This window comes from Myotis davidii, unplaced genomic scaffold (genome assembly GCF_000327345.1).
Source record: "Myotis davidii unplaced genomic scaffold, ASM32734v1 scaffold370, whole genome shotgun sequence".
In the NCBI taxonomy this organism is placed as follows: Eukaryota; Metazoa; Chordata; class Mammalia; order Chiroptera; family Vespertilionidae; genus Myotis; species Myotis davidii.
In genome coordinates this window covers 16,245,296-16,262,220 of record NW_006288615.1, presented here as the reverse complement: position 1 = coordinate 16,262,220, position 16,925 = coordinate 16,245,296, and the positions used below count along the sequence as shown (strand labels likewise).

General features: G+C 45.4%; 2 long non-coding RNA genes across 2 annotated transcripts in view; both read right to left on the bottom strand.

Annotated features, from left to right (window-relative positions):
* The window catches only part of LOC107182611, a 15,213-nt gene extending 10,359 nt beyond the window's left edge, over positions 1 to 4,854 (bottom strand). The window contains exons 1-2 of the long non-coding RNA XR_001513341.1: positions 3,756 to 4,854; positions 3,045 to 3,164 (exon numbers count right to left, since the gene is read on the bottom strand). This is a non-coding gene — a long non-coding RNA (uncharacterized LOC107182611). The remainder of the gene's footprint in view (positions 1 to 3,044; positions 3,165 to 3,755) is intronic.
* Positions 4,855 to 6,245: 1,391 nt separating this feature from the next.
* LOC107182631 lies at positions 6,246 to 15,095 on the bottom strand. The gene is made up of 3 exons (XR_001513361.1): positions 14,691 to 15,095; positions 8,312 to 8,581; positions 6,246 to 8,051 (listed from the first exon to the last, which is right to left on the bottom strand). It is a non-coding gene; the product is annotated as an uncharacterized LOC107182631 (long non-coding RNA).
* Positions 15,096 to 16,925: the final 1,830 nt, after the last annotated feature.

Here is a 16,925-nt window from a genome sequence, read left to right as displayed (position 1 = left end):
CACACTGGAGCACTATTAGCATTGTAATTATCATCTGACTCCCTAGGGGTTTGGTAAATAGCTACTGGGCAAACTGGGTCCCTGGGTGCAGAATAATGATGATGATGATGGTGAAGAAGAGAAGGGGAGGAAAGACCAGGGGGAAAGGAGGAGAGCTAACCTCAGTCACTTTCTTATCTCACCTCACACAGCAACTCCATGTGGCAGTGGGCAGTGGACAGTGGACAGTCTGAGGCCAGGGCAGGTGAGGAACTTGCCTCTGGTCACCTCTGTGAGTGGCAGGAGCACTCACCAATCCAGATGTAAAGGGGGCAAAGGTGCTAGGGGGCAAGAAAGAGACTGAGAGGGCAGATGGCGGAGTCCAGAGGCTTGCTGGGGCCAGATCTGTAGCATGGTGAGGCCCTTCAAAACTCAACCTCACATCTGGCCTAATCCAGGTGTGATATTCTGGATCATGGGAACATGATGAGGGGGTTCCTGTGGGTTCCGGAGCAGCCGGGGGAGGGGGAGGCCATGGCACAGGGCTTGGGACAGGGGCAATCTACCAGTGGGCACAGACAGATTTCCACCTTCAAGCAACCAGTATGCATATTATTGTATACCAGCAAACTATAGTGCAGATACAGAGCATGAGGGTTTTGTGGTTTAGGAGATTTAAATCTTTAAAAAGCCCTTTGGCATCCTCTTCAACCCGTCTTTAATGAGGTCCCAGGTGTCTCAGCTGGGCCACCAGCACAAGCACATCTAACTGCATCCGGAGGACGTGGCTCCCCATCCCTGCACCGGAAGGCCATCCTGGGGCTCTGTTTGGAAGCTGAGGCCAATAATTGTTGCATATGAAGAACCTGGCAAGTCGAGTGGTAGGGGGCGAGGAGATGCCTAAAACATCATCCAAATGTATTTCAAACTTCACCTTGGAGCTGGGACAAACACTCAGCGTGTAACCAAGAAAAGCAGCTCATTGCTTGTGTTGCAAGTTTTCAGTCTGCTAAGCAATGTCACAGTTTGGGCAACTTCTGAGAAAATGTCTTCGACCATGGAGGGGAGCGAAGAGGGAGAGCGACAGGGAAGAGGAAGGAGGGAGAGAGGGAAGAGGAAGGAGGGAGGAGGGAGCAGGGAGGCAGGAGGAGGGAGGAAGCCCAAAGGGAGGTCAGAGGATTTCGACAGAGCTGGGTGCCTCAGGAGGATACAGTGAAACAAATCACGAGTTTGCTGCTTCAGAGATGTTAACCAAACTCCGGAAGAAAAATTCGCAAAGGAAAGTGTGGGCTGCTATAGCTTGTTTAGGCAATGCCCTGGCAATCAATGTGCACAGACGGAAGGGACTCAGCACAAGGAAAGGGGCCAATGCCAGTGCTACGTCAGGCAAACGGGTGAAGGGCCTGGTTTGAATTTAAGCCAAACATCAACCCATCCGTCAATAGTTATAGGGTAACAGTAAAAACTGAGCTCTTCAGATGTAAACCCACCTAAAAGCTGAAGGTTTGCACTGCAAAGACCCCAGTTATGGACACAGCATTTACAGTAGTAACAGGCAACACTCACTCCTCACCATGCACAGCTCCTGTCCTGACAGTATTCTGGATGCCATCACGTGCAAGGTGCCAACCCTAGGACCATGTGTTTTGTTTGTTTGTTTGTTTGTTTGTTTTTCCTCCAACCAGAGTTATTGAACATAATAGGATTCTATATACAGTCACGTGGACCTGCTGCTGCAAAACAAGATCCTTACTAATATTTTGATGTCAGGCCATAGAGTGTCCACAAGCAACTTATCCTAAAATTAATACAAATCTGCCCAAAGCACATCCAGTGAATATCGTCACACTGAAGCTTGAACAGTGCGTGAGATAATTCACCAACAGGCCTGAGTCCCTGTGACAGGCTGCTGGAGAACTGCTGGGAGACGTCAGGGGTCCATTCTGTGTGCGGCCACTGTGATACCGTCATGTTTCTGGGTCATAACGTTCCCATTATCTGACACACCACAGGAGTAGCAGTGGGGTCTGAGGTTAGCTTAGGCGCTTGCTGGGCCAGAACAGATATCACCCAACATGCTCATCTGACAGGGTGAGTCCTTGGGAACCTGCTCAGATTCCAGCAATGGATGGATTCTTCATTGTGTCTGTCCTCCAAAGTCGCCTCCATCCCGCCGGCCATCCACCCCGACCCAGGGCCCCACTGCACGCCCCCTGTCCCATGTTACAACGAAGGAACCAAGGAGACCACACAGTGGGACATGGCCAGTCAAGGTGTGACTCAGACAGCCGGGTTCCAGAACCCAGCATGTCCTTCCATTTATGTGCCCTTTTGCTCATAATGTCAAATCACCAACATTTACTGGGCACTTACTAAGTTCCAGACACTGTCCTCAGTGGTTTACAGGTGGTTCACTCATTCAATTCCCATCGTTATGAGATACTATTCTCATCCTTTATTTATTTGTTTACTTATTTTGACAAATGGGAAAACGAAGGCACTAAGAAGAGAGGTAAATTCCCACGATCTCACATTTAGTACCCGGTGGAGCCAGAGTTCAAAACTCATAGCCTGGTTCCGGGATTCATGTTCCTGACCAGCCAGGGACAGCCTAAGGAACACACACTTCAGGGTTGAGGGAAAGCAGTCATTGAGATCTGAAAGCGTTCGAGAATTCTGCTGCCTGAAATCCGATCCAGACCATGAGTGGAGCAAACTTCCACCTGGCTTTGGGGATCCCATCTGAGCTGGGCCCAATGTATCAGATGTGGCTTTGCCCTGGGTACCACGCTCTTGGCACAGGTGGGATGGTGCTCCACCCAGGTCAGGCCATTTCCTTTGTTGTCTCAACAAGACAGCATCTCTGTTTAGTTTACCCAGCACGTGGATCTGCCCTGGCCAGCACCTCAGGTGATGAGCACTCCAGCCCTCACCAGAGAGCCATAGACCAGGCCGGCGGCCAGCAGCTCCACCCCCAGCCCCTCTGGAGGAAGCATGATGACAGAGGACGTGCTTGTTCTACGACCAATCCTTGCATTTAGATGACCTGCTGGAGAGCGAAGTACCTGGGCAGTGTTGTCCTGGTCGCTGGCAGAACTTATTTCCTTGAGTTGCATTTAGATACTGTGCTGTGAACATTTATCAAAAATCCTTGGTGACGCAGTCAAATGAAACTCTTGCAGCATCTGCAGTGGGAAACATTGAGGGGATATGGTCCAGTCCCCACAGGAAAAACCATATAAAAAACTTTTTTTACGCTGAGAAAAGCTTTATTTACTTGAGGAACTACTATGTCTTGTCGTTTTTGAGGATAAAAAATTATGTCCTAATGGTCCATCTCTCTCTCTCTTTCATTCTCTCTCTCTCTCTCTCTCTCTCTCTCTCTCACACACACACACACACACACACACACACACACATATTCTCATTTGTTAAAGCTGCTAGGAAGCTCAAAAACAATCTGGGCATTTGTAGCCTGTACCAGGGTCCTAAAACTTGGTTTATCTCATCATCTCCATAGGGAACAATTTAAGAACAACCATCTAATAAATGTTTATTTATCTAACTATTTATTTATAAATTATATGCATGTACCCGATTACATATTATTACCTGATATTTTAAAGCATAGTATACACAGAGGCCAAGTTCATTGCTAATGACTGAGGATATAAATCCATATTTCAAAGAGCCTTCTTAATCAATTAAAAACTGTTTTAGCTTCTCTCAGCCCTGACTAGCCTGAACTGTCATTACGTTTGCGTTTAATGAAGTACCTGGGTGGACGAGGAGCTCATCAAGGAGCACAAGAAGCGCCAGCTTTGCCAAGTTCTTCTTCCCTTGGAGATAAGACTAGAATGACGAGCAGAAGCAGCAGTTTCTTTGCAGGACTATTTTGACGCTCCTGTCCTCCTTCTGTGAGGCCGTACTTACCTGGATGATATAAAGCAGGAATCCATGCAACTGGACACACGTAGGAAGCAAGATGTCACAGCCTGCCGAGAGCAACCGAGCCACCGAGCCACCGTGGCCTCAGGGCTCCTGCTGGAAGTGGGGGAGGGAGGGCAGCAAAGGGAAGAAAAAGTGACAAGTGCATGATAAATGGCTCTAAATCCTAATGCCTCTCATTTTAGGATGAAAACCGTTTCTAACTAAACATCCTAATGTGTTTTCTCCTCACACCACACTGGTCTCATGTCTACTCACCCGTTTGGACCTGCCTTTCTATACCCCTGTCCATTTCTACCTTGTCCTGCCCCTGACCTCCCCCTCACTCTATTCCTTGGCCTCCCTCTGTTGTCAATCACACTACATTATTTGGGGGCCGTGTTCTCATTAAATCCTTTAGGGAATACCTGCCTACATCTGTGAACAGAACATACACAAACCTGAACAACTCCTTCTCAATGTGCATTTGGTTATTTTAGCTAATCGTACGTATAGGAATCTATGAGTTCGGGGTTATTCCATGGACCCATCTCTCCAAACATTTCAAGATCATGTTTAGAGGAATAAACATGAGCTGGCAATGATTATGGACTGAGACTGCGATATTTAGACTTTAAGAAGATGTTACGTATCTACCAAATCAGGATAGCTTTGGTGCAGAAAACAGTGACTTTAACACACAGAATTTTATTCTGTTGTTTTAAAAGAAGTCTAGAGGCAGGTTCCTCAGGGTTAGGTTGGCATCTCCAAGAAATTATCTGGGATTCAGCCAGCTTCAGGTACTTCTAGGACATGGTCTGCACCCCTGGGTATAAGATGGCAGCTGGAGCTCCAGCCATCATGTCCAATTCCCAGGCTGGCAGCGAGAGAAAGGAGGGGACAGGCGTGCCTCATAACTACACACGGCAAGAGGCGCCATATCACTTCCCTACATTGCCATACCAGGCTACCGGGAGACAGCCTGAGGGTGGGTGGGAAACAGGCATTACACATTGGGAGAATGGATGTGGGGATAACAACAAGCAGTTTCTGCCACATCTGCTTTTCCATCAGCAAAGTACAGGCCCCAGTATTAGAACTGCATCCAGTAGAATTCAAATTCTAGACCATCAACTTACAACTGATTCTGACCTCTTCCCTCCCACCCTTCTCCCCTCCTTATTCCAGACCCAATATCTGTTACCACCCCAGAGTATCTGCACTAATAAAAGAGAAAGATGCAAATTAACCATCACTCTGTCACTCCGCCACTCACTACACCCACAAGCCATGCCCACCAGCCAATCAGGAGTGAGTATGCAAATTAACCCAACTAAGATGGCAGTGGCCACAGAGCTGGAGCAAGCAGGAGACTTGGGTTGCCCCTGGTGTTGGAGGAAGCCAAGCTTCCTGCCTGCCCTGGCCGGCCCTGGGCTCCTCTCAAGGCTACAAAGTTTCAATTATAGAAGGTAAATAAATCCCAGAATCAAAAAAAGAAAAAAAGAGAGGCTGGGAGCTTCTGTTGCCAGGGGGGCGCATATTACCCTTTTATTATATAGGATTATTTTATCTATCCTATATAATAAAACCCTAATATGCAAATCGACCGTAACAGCAGAATGACCAGTCACTATGATGCACATTGAGCACTTCAGGGGGCAGATGCTCAATGCAGGAGCTGCCCCCTGGTGGTCAGTGCTCTCTTACAGGGGGGGGGGCATTCAGCCAATAGCCAGGCTCTCAGCTGGCAAGCACAACAGTGGTGGCGGGAGCCTCTCCTGCCTCCTCAGCAGCGCTAAGGATGTCCGACTACAGCTTAGACCTGCTCCCTGCTGGCAAGTGGACATCCCCCGAGGGGTCCCAGACTGCGAGAGGGCACAGGCTGGGCTGAGGGACTCCCCTGAGTGCACAAATTTTTGTGCACTGGGCCTCTAGTTTAAAATAAGAATCATTCCAGAAATACATTGTACAAGCCCTGAAAATGTCTCTGGAAATGCAGTTAATGCAGACACTCCCAAAGACCTTTTCTGTCTCATAGAAACCAGACTAGGTATCTTCAGAAGACCTTTGAAAATACATCAGAGTTTGCAAACCTGATCCTCCTTCAAATACATTAAGTTAGCTATTTCATGAAACCTGCAGTGAAGTTAGCCATTTAATGAAACCCATCTTATATGTGAATAATCACACTCTAACACATCTGTATCTGACTTTGAAATGTCCACTGATCAGACTTTCTAAGTTGGTGCAATCTCACCGATGACTAAAAGAAAGCCTCTGAAACAAACCCAAAATACAAATGTCGTAATGGGCCAGCATTTCCCTTTTGAAGCCTCATCTCAGCAACTGCCCTGCGTCTCAGTGGGGAGATCCCACTGGGGAGATGATCATGGGGTTTTTGCTTCTTTCCCATTAACTGACTTCAACAGCTGGAGATGTGGGCAGATGCTGAGTGACAGTCTTCTGCTGCTGAACATGAGTCAGGGAGAGCATTCATTGTGCAACACACACATTTCTCATCTTTCAGATGCCAAATGTTCAAAGCATAAAAGACCTCAGCTGGTCACTCACCAGGGTAGGCTTGGCAGCGTTCCATCCATGAGCTCACACCACAGCAGTGACATCACACGCCAGCCAGGAGGGCCTGTGCAGTTCATAGCCAATCAACCAGGAAGCTGAAGAGACAGCTTCTCCTTTGCTGAGCCGCACCTCCCTCACCAAGCCTGCACTGCTTGCTTGCCCGAGTTTACAGGGGCAGCCTCTGAATCTGGAGAGTCCTACGGAGCTGCACGGTACAACAGGACGGGGACAGGGGTGGAATCTGTGTACCTTATAAGTGAGGAAACCGCCATAAGAGCAAGGGCTGTGGTATCCAGAGAGCTGACACTCACCCACCGACATTTACCCCCAACCCAGAAGGAGCAAAGGAAATCTCTTCCTCTGTTTTCTATTTTTCTCCCTCTGAGTTGTTAGGGAAAGGGGAACATTATAAAATCAGGAGCCTACCTGTCCCCTGAGACATTTACATTTAAGCTGGACCACGCATTACCCATGTATCACAGGCAACAATTTCACCCTGGCAGGGAAGTGGACTAAGTGACTTAATGGGTATTTTCCATCTCTAATTTCCATGATTAAAAGAAAGAGGTTGAGAGGGGTACATGTGGAGCCTATTGTGAGTTTGCCAATGAATCCTAATTTAGATCAAAGAGAGTCTATGTGACACTGAACCATAAACACCCTAGTGTGCGTTACTTCAAGGAAGTTGTTAGTGTGTCCCCGATGGCTATTATGTGATATAGTTGCGCTCTAGAGCCTGCATCCTTTAATTACTAATATGGAAGAAAATCCCATATAAGAGGGAGGAATGTAAATGAGACCTCTGCTCTTTTGAACATTTTATGCATTCGCCAAATTAAAATTTGCTGTGGACTTTGGGTTTTCCTGATCTCTGTTGGTAGTGATCACTTGGCTCGTGGGATTAAATCTGACTTTCCAAAAACCATTTCCGATCCGTGTGCGGGTTTCAGATCTTTATGTATGCTTTGCACTGAGACTGGGATCATCAGAACCAGATTGGGAACATTTTCTTTGAAGTTTTCAAAGGTAGGGAAGAAATCCTCTTTCATTCTCATCTTTCCTCATGCCGAGCATTGTTCAGGGCAAGCTGAGGGGGCTGCATGGGAGAGGGGCCCATGGAGACCAAGGCACAGCATCATACCACATGTATGCACTACCTCTGGCACATGCATGTAGCTTCTGTGCAGAGAGGACCGTGTTCCAGGGGCACGGGTCTGGATCAGGGAGCATGACCACACTCACTGATGTGGAGCTAGTCCACACTGGGTTTTAAAACACAATTTCAGGATGAGGACAACCACAAATGTCAACTTGAACAGCACGATTTTCCTGGTATTTCCTTCTCTGGGATCCTTCTGCCCTCAGCTCATGTGTACAAAAACAGGATTGATAACAACTTCGCACTTAAATTGAGAGCTGAGTGTAGGACCAGGCCTTGCACAAAAGTAAAGATACTTACTAGACAGAATGATTACTGAAGGTATTAACCATTCAGGGAGATCGGCCGTGCCCGAGACTGCATCTTATTCAATAAAGCAAACTCCTTCTTTGCCATCTGTCTCATACTACAAAGAGATAATAATAATAAAATCATTGCTTAATGAGTAAACTAAGTAGAGGATAATTCCCTGGTAGATCATATTGATGTTCTTCTCCAAAGGATGCCATATTCTCAATGAGGCAGAGAACACAGGGGAGAGTGCGTGATCATGCACAAATGGGAATGCCTAAAATCAAAAACCAATGCAGCATATGTCAGTATTTAAATCCCCATCAAAGAAACATCCAACTTTTCAGCTGTAACCCAAATATAAATTTTCCTTACCCTGTCAATTAGTAGATTACAAAACTTCTGTAGCAGGAAGATCATTCTGCCAGCAAAGCCGGAGCGTTTGGAATGGGTCCAGGTCAGACAGATGGTGTGGAAAAGGGGTGCAATGAGACGTTCCCTACGGGCAGAGTCAACTGTTCTTCGTACAGCAAACGCAACCTTTGAAGGGCGGGGCCCCAAGGTGAAGCGTGTCTCCCGCACGGCTGGAGAAGCAGGCACACGTCTAGGATCACCGAAGCAGCCAGTGACAAGCACAAGGGTGGGCTGGCGTAAGGGAGGCATTTAGAGAAGGAAAATATGCAAAACATTAAATAATTGGAAACCCTGTTCCTTGGCACCTAAAAAGTGCCCCCCATGACCTAAGCCAATGGGCATGAAGAGAGAAACCATATCTCCTCCGAGCAAGACATGATTGCTAATGAGTATCACAGGAATGCTGGCTAGACTATCAACAGCAAATGATGTAACCACGCGGGAAGACAGAGGATGTGTGCTATACTATTATTAAATGCCACCTGTACGTGTCGGTTTATTTGCAAAGCTGGCTCACTTACAAACAGCACCCACCGAGCTGCACAGAAAAGCCTGATCCAGTAGTCGGTAATTAATGAAGTTATCACGTACAGAAATAATCACAGCCCACTGGATTTTAAAAGCGGCTTTTAAAGCGTAAACACTGAGGTGGGCAAAGGGGGTGGGGAATGGGGACATCTGTAATATTGTAAACAATAGATATAAAGTTTAAAATAATAAAGAAAAGGTAAACACTAATTGATGACTTTTAAAAAAATTTTTTAAAGAATTTAAATGCCCTTTCACTAAGATCATAAGAGCAAATCTATTCCATTAGCAAATATTTTTAGGTAAAAGTGTCTTTGTTGTTGTTTCTTTAAGTTAATAGTAACCAGCCACCTGGTGTAAGCACCAACAATGTACCTCATACTTTACATGTACCAGCGTACTTAATCCTCCATATCCCTGAAAGATGGAATTGCTCTCATCACTTTAGAGGTAAGAAATTAAAGATCCAAGAAAAGCCCCAGCAGAGTGGCTCAGCTGGTTGGTGCATCATCCCATACACCAAAAGTTTGCGGGTTCCATCCCTGGTCAGGGCATGTGCAAGAGGCAACGGATCAATGTTTCTCTATCACATTCTCTCTCTAAAAATCAATTTAAAAAGCAAAATGTCCTCAAGTGAGGATAAAAAATTTAAAAAAGATCCAAGAAAGGAACCTGGCCAATTCTGGGAGTAACTCACAGCACTGATGTTCCAATCCCTGGGGTCTGACTGGAGAGCCTGTTTTCTCTCCACTCCATTGCACTGATCCCCCAGAGGGAGTGGGCTCGTCGCAAGTTCCAAGTCAAACTTTGTCCTCAAATGGAGAAGTACCACCTGATGACACACAGACGAATTGTCCCAATGCCAAAGAGCCCGTGGATTTATGTCCTAGTTCCTATTTTAGCTAGTTCCAGGCTCATGGAGTGTGATTGTGTACCATGTAGTGACTTGTGCCCTATTGTGAGTTGGAATTGTGGCTTTTTTGCAGTTCTTTATATAATACAAATATATATAATATAATCAATATAAGATATATATCTATATATATATATAGGATATATATATCTATATATATATGATATATATATCTCTCTATATATATAAAAGGGTCGGGTCTTTTTTTTTCAATATTTTTATTCACTTCAAATGGGCCGGATCCGGCCGCGGGCCGTAGTTTGCCCACGGCTGCAATAAGGGCTTGAGCTATTGAATTTGACCCATCAAAGGGGATAGGTTTAACATGGATTTGAAAAGTTAGCCCAGGCTTATTTTCCCTGAGTTTTTCTCAACAGTTGTTGCATCTGCTAATAGTATCTATTCTTTTAAAAATTATTTTATTGATTTATTTCAGAGAGGAAGGGAGAGGAAGAGAGATAGAAACATGAATAATGAGAGAAAATCATTGATTGGCTGCCTCCTGCACACCCCCTACTGGGGATTGAGCCCACAACCCAGGCATGTGCCCTGACTGGGACTCGAACTGTGACCTCTTGGCTCATAGGTCAATGTTCAACCACTGAGCCACGCTGGCCAGGCTTTAGGCAGTTCATGTAGTTCCTGCATGACCAAGAAATGCTTTCCACCTGATGCCTGTCTTCTGCCAGGTGAGAGCTATGCAACACAGATGGTGGTCGTGGCACTTTTGATCTTCACGATGCCCTTCCTCCACGGAATTCTTTTCCTTCTGTACTTTTGGCCACGCGCTCACAAAAGCGGGAGGTGGGGTGTGCTATGTTGAAACAGCGTAGAGAGGAGGACACTGAGGCTATTATCTTGATGATGCTGGACTAAATTCTTTTCAGCTGCTCTAGCAAAAATGGACTTTGCCTTCATGTAGAGACTGGCTTTTCTTTGACACGATCTTGATGGAACAAAATAGGAGAGAACTCACATGTCACCCTCTGTCTACAATGGCCCCTATTAAAGAGAATATAGACCTGGCCACACATTTGATGCTGTAGATATTTCAGAGCCCAAGCACAGTTGACCTACCGCGCCTGCAGTGAAATTTTATGACTAGCACCACTGTTTTCACTTCTGTACAACCCAAAGGAAAGATGATCTAATGATTAAACCAACAATGAACTTGGTCATCAGTTTAAACGCTTCAATCCTGGCCCCTGCCCTATATTTAAGCCCTGTGAAGAGAAGAAGGGGAAAAGTACAAAGCCTCACAGAAGTAACAATTGCCTATTTTAATGTTGGCAACGTATAAGTGACAATTATGTTGTTAATTGATAGCTCTTTCCATGAGTTGTCATCCATGTAGATTGTCCAGATTAGCAATGTTGCTTTTGCATTGTGATTAAAGCACCGAGTAGCTGCATAAAAACTGTTGTGGTCTATGGTCGGTGCGTTCTAACTACTCAGAGGCGAGAAGGGACAAGCCCCTTTAAAGATAAATGACTTTTAAAAGAGGCTAGGAGATGCAAAGTCTTGTTAAAATGTGATTTTTAGCAGAATGCTAGATGAATGAAATGCCATGTTTAAATGAAGAAGTTTCTTTCTGTGTAAGCGAAGTATTAATTAGATAGAAGGCTGTAAAAGAGGGAGAGATAGTTAGAATGGTTACTAAGCAAACCAAGGGAAATAGTAGCCCTGCGTAGAATGAGGCTAACAGAGCCCATGTTTGTCCCTGGTTCATTCTCTCTCTCTCCCCCTCTCTCAGGTCTCTAAGCGCCTGCACTGAGCTCTCTCTCTCTCTTTCTCGAGCTCTCTCTCTCTCTCTCTCTCTCTCTCTCATTCAGAGCTGGTTTCTTTTTAGGGTGTGAGTCAGACCAAGTACAACCTCAAAGAAGTCTGTCCTGAAAAATTTCGAATAAATTCACAGCCCAAGACTAAATAGTAATTGTTAATGCTACATCTAAAAATAACCTCTATCTCTTACTTAAGTTTTCTGTGGCTTTCCAATCTTGCAAGAACAGATTGAATTTCGAAGTTTTTCTGCTGTAGAGAAGCTTTAAGCTGTAGCCATTTGATTAGTATCATAAAAAGTGATCTCAAATCTGTGGGCAGCAGCTCAAGGCCCAATGGGCCCCTCCAATCTCAAGGGGGAGTTCTGGCCACAAGGTAGCAGCTGCCCAAATCTCGGGTGGACTGACCTGCTGAAACTAAACAGAGTTTAGAAGCCATATCATCGTTTCTGCATGAATTTGGACAAAAAGCATTCAAGTTACCAAGCTTCTCTTTATTTCCTCTTAAATTAGGTCAAGCCTGGGAATAATTCTTGTTAAATGGGAACAATGTTCCTTTTCCTATCAACTCTACGTACACTTTTAAAAATTCACCTTTTTGTGGTCATCCCAATCGATGCCTCTCAATTATGGGCACTACTGCTCCACTGGCTGGCACAGGTGGGCTTGAGTAGGTTTAACATGCCCAGAATTATTTTCCTTTGGAAAACCATCCCTTGTATACACTATTCCCCGTGGGTTGAGTAGGACAGTCACCGCCTCCCAGGCTCAGGGGTGGGCACGTTTCTTGGGCATGACCAGCCAAGTTGTTCCATTCCTCTGGTCACAGTAAATGGATCAAGGGTGACCACTGAACCCAATCATTCCAGTAAGAACCCATCTTGGAACTTTTCCTGGAACTCCCAGGAAATTTAAAGAAGCATCTTCTTTAAGAGTTATTAGGAGAGCCCTAACCGGTTTGGCTCGGTGGATAGAGCGTCGGCCTGCGGACTCCATGGTCCCAGGTTCGATTCCGGTCAAGGGCATGTACCTTGGTTGCGGGCACATCCCCAGTAGGGGGTGTGCAGGAGGCAGCTAATTAGTGTTTCTCATCGATGTTTCCAACTCTCTATCCCTCTCCCTTCCTCTCTGTAAAAAGTCAATAAAATATTTTTTTTTAAAGAGTTATTAGGAGAATGTAAACACAAAGATGCTGGGGCCACCACATGGAGAGAACCTGACTGAGAGAGGCTTGCAAAAAGCAACGTAAAGTCAAAATAGAAGGGGTGGTCCTACAGGGCAAGAGAGGCACAAAGGGGAGGAGACCAGGGCCTGATTACATCATAAGAGCTTCTGGATCAAGCTATGACTGAGAAGGAACTCCAGGACTTTGGGGCTTTCGGGACAAGAGTGCAAATAATTTTACTATACCTAACCCTAAATTTTAATAAGTAGAGCAAATTCACAGGCCATTGAGTAAAAAGGAAAAAGGTGTAGCAAGAAAAGCAAATACAGTTTGCATTCTACAAAATGTTAGAATGGTATCATTAGTATTTAAAAACAAAGCCTTGAAATGTTTGTAAGGATGCTTCTCCAATTTGCTCAACACTTCTGAAGACCACTTTGGGTTATCAACTGAATTCACGCCTTGTATAAGGATATTACCTACCTAAATAGTGTTCCTGAGACATGCAAGAAAACTCAGCCTAAAACATCTTTCTATTGGCCATGCCACAGGACATGAAGCTCACAGCATCCATCTCTTTGGGTTAAGGTCTTGAAAGTCTCTACTAAAATGTACATGCTGTTGCCCAAACTATAAATATTCACCGAGGTTCTATTGAAAAAGTGGTATATTATCAACCATTAGCAACTTAGCACCAATTTATTAACCAGATTAATTCCTGCTCCCTGGGAGGGTTTTGGAGAAATGGAACAAGTCATTTCGAATGAAAGACAGGAGGAAGAAGCTGCAGTCTAAGAAGAGAGACCCGGATACTGTGCTGACTTTGGCGGTCCAGCTCAAAGGTACCAGGTAGAGAGAAGTAAGAGGAGCAGAAAGCAAAGAAGAATGCCACTATACCAAGAAGAAATCTACCCAGCATTCCTGTCTGCAGCCACCATTTGCAGTAACAGTGTCAGCATAGTTTAAGGCGCACATCAGGGCAGGGCACCGTGCATGGCTCTGCAGACTGTTCCTGCACAAGGGCAGAAGCTCCCCTTGCCAAGCCCTGCATCCTGGAGGGGGCTGCCTCTGCCCAGGATGATGCTTTTCTCTAATTATTACAAAGGTGTGGCAGTACCAGCCCTGTGTCAAAATGATTTCCAAACCTGTTTCACCTATGGAGGGACGAGAGCATGTTGATACTTCTACTTTGGGGAATGTGACAAGGGACCTCATTGCCTTCCACCCCAACTGTGCACCCAGGCCACTGGCACCCCAGTCACCGTCCTGACACTTAGGCTTGTTTTGGAGGAGGCAGGAGGCGGAGGACAGGAGGCTGTGGCTCAGAAAAGAAATTAGCATTAGTTGTCAATTATTTTTAATGACAGAGCTACTGGAGCAAAGTCTCTACTGGAAATTGTGTGGACTGATCTGTTGTTCAGGTGGTTAGAGGCGAGGGCAATGGAGGAAGCTTCATTCTACCAGAATCCTCGTCAACAAAAATCCAAAATAAAACATCTTTATCCTATTTCTGGCTACATTATTTACTGCAAAAAAAAAAAAAAATACTAGAGTCAACGTTAGGGAAGTCGCTGTGCTCTGTGAGTTATTTCTCCCCACTGCTTTCCGAACGGTGTCACTTTGCAGGACGGCATCTAACATATTTTGACAAGAGAAAGTGACAAATCGGGACATTCTCTCATTAGAGCAGTAGAGAGAGGCTCAGAGAAAATCCCATCTGGCCTTAGAGCAGTGGTTCTCAACCTCCTTTGGGGGTCAAACGACCCTTTCAACAGGGGTTGCCTAAGACCATCAGAAAACACATATATAATTACATATTGTTTTTGTGATTAATCACTATGCTTTAATTATGTTCAATTTGTAACAATGAAATTGGGGGTCACCACAACATGAGGAACTGTATTAAAGGGTCGCGGCATTAGGAAGGTTGAGAACCACTGCCTTAGAGTGTCTTACCTGACGAAGATAGTGAGCTAATGCTCACTTGGGTTTCGCCCAAACTCTCTTCTGCAGCTTCCTCTCTGGCCACTGGTTGAAGCTGAGGCTCACTTTGGACCCATGAGCTGCCAAGAGTGCTTCCCCCTCCACAGAGCACCACACACCCTCAGTGAGCCCAGATGAGAGTGCAAATTCCACGCGTAACAGGAGCGTAGGAGATTGTCAGCAGCATTTATTTCATGGGTTGTTCTTGCAGTATTCCCAGCCAGTGACCTAACACAGGTGCCGAATATAGAGGGGGCAGCCACCTAGGAGCTTTTAATTTGAGGCACCATCTGCCGCCCAGCTTTCCCTCCCAGTAGTCTGCTTCCGCCGAAAATATTTGCATAGGGTTAAGCTATTGTGTCTCCAAATGGCCTGCTAAATGCAAGCAGCATAGTTGGGAAGGAGAGCACATTAGTAGCCCTTCCTCAGTCATGCAACAAATATTTAGTGACTGCCTGCTATACCTAATCAGGCCTCTGCTGTGCCAAACAGGGGTGATAGGAATAGATGTGTGGAGCCTCTTGTCTCAGACCTTTCTTATCTATTAATTCTTTCTCATCTACAGCTTTTGTCACTCCTGCAGGAAGCCTTCCATGAGCCCCATCTCTCCTGAAATGACCCTCTTCTATTCTCCCACTAGAGGCCCAGTGCACGAAATTTGTGCACGGGGGGGGGTGTCCCTCAGCTCAGCCTGTACCCTCTCCAATCTGGGACACCTCGGGGAATGTCCAACTGCCAGTTTACCCTCTCACAATCCAGAACTGCTGGCCCCCAACCGCTTGCCTGCCTGCCTGCCTGCCCGATTGCCCCTAACCGCTTCTGCCTGCCAGCCTGATCACCCCCTGACCACTCCCCTGCCAGCCTGATCGATGCCTAACTGCCCTCCCCTGCCGGCTTGATCGCCCTCAACTGCTCTCCTCTGCTGGCCCAGTCACCCCCAACTGCCCTCCCCTGCTGGCCCAGTCATCCACAACTGCCCTCCCCTGCTGGCCTGATTGCCCACAACTGCCCTCCCCTGCCAGCCATCTTGTGACAACATGGACATGGCCATCTTGTGACCACATGGGGGTGGCCATCTTATGCCCACATGGGGGTGGCCATCTTGTGTCGGGGTGTGGTGGTCAATTTGCATATTATCTCTTTATTACATAGGATGATGTTCTGTGGGTACCCCTGTCCATTCAACACTGAAAAGGAACTCCCCATTCCCAGAATCTCAAATAGGGGCAAAGGTCAGTTTACGTCTCAAGATCTCCTTTCGTTTTCATTTTTGTTGTAAAGGATTACATAAAAATAACTAAAAAAAAACCCATGTTTTCAAAACTACTCAAAAGGAGGAAAAAATTGACATTCATTGCACAAAGTCTCAAAAAAATCAAGTCTATATTGCTCATAATAGCAAATGTGGCTGTGGGTCATGAACCTGATCTAAATCACTGAAATCCATAAAAATAGTTACAACTTGTTCATAAAACACCTCTTGCGAGACTTTGCATAAGAAACTTTAGAAGGTAATGAAACATCAGATAATGGGGAGAGCTAATTAACTCTGGCCAAGGCGGGACAGGCTCCTCTTTAAATCTTAATTAGGCACAGTACCCCTCCACTCGCGCCTTCTTCACCCGAGTTTCCAATATTGATGAGCAGAGGACTAGGCCTGCTGCCACCTGACTTTGCCCAGATTTTATTGTTGAGTTTCACCATGCACCTTCTTATGTCTTCCTGCACATTTTGGGGTTACCCATTAGAATAATTTCGATAAATAGAGCTTATAATTGAGAATCAAGGTTCCCAAGTCCCATGTTCAAAATTTGAAATTAAAACCAGACCTATAAATCATAGCGAAAGATGTAAAATGAAACTAAAGAGGAGAGAAAGATTACCCAACTGGTTAAGAAAACCCTTTTATGTCTACTTTATCTCATAAAATATGGAGTCTTGGGGAAATTCATAGTATCTAGGATTCAGAAAGCCCTTTTTATTTTTTCTCCTCCTTGCATTTTTTTTTTTAAATGCTATGTTCTCAGGTTTCGCAGATCCATTAGCCATTTGGATTACCACGGTATTTAGTATCAGCTTGAGTTCTTGACAAAAGTAGAGGCAGTTTTCCAGCATGGAGAAACATTTGTTAAGTACAGACAAATACCATTTGCACATCTCCAAATGGGGCTAATTTTGAGATGATAAAATAAAATAAGATTACTGAGT